This window comes from Octopus bimaculoides, chromosome 7 (assembly GCF_001194135.2).
Source record: "Octopus bimaculoides isolate UCB-OBI-ISO-001 chromosome 7, ASM119413v2, whole genome shotgun sequence".
NCBI classification, from domain to species: domain Eukaryota; kingdom Metazoa; phylum Mollusca; class Cephalopoda; order Octopoda; family Octopodidae; genus Octopus; species Octopus bimaculoides.
In genome coordinates this window covers 52044697-52044991 of record NC_068987.1, presented here as the reverse complement: position 1 = coordinate 52044991, position 295 = coordinate 52044697, and positions in this window count along the sequence as shown.

Sequence of the window (295 nt, the reverse complement as noted above, 5' to 3'; positions counted from 1 at the left end):
TGAGCTTTTGAAATTCAATGGTAGATCATGTATATAATAGTTGGAAAAATAAGGATGCATGAAAATTGGGAGTTCTGTTAGGTTTAAAAAAGGGTTAAAAGTTTGTGTTAAGCAGGAAGTGTGGTGTCAAAACAGGAAGTTTTAGTAAGGGGAGACAAATGTTTTTAGTTGGAGTTATGAACTCTTTTTCAGCAGGAAGTTTATGTTTGTTCCTAGAGAAATAAGGTCACTGAGGGGTATGTGTGTTAAGAAATGGTTGGAATTTCTCTATGAAAAGATTCTCCGTGTTGATTCT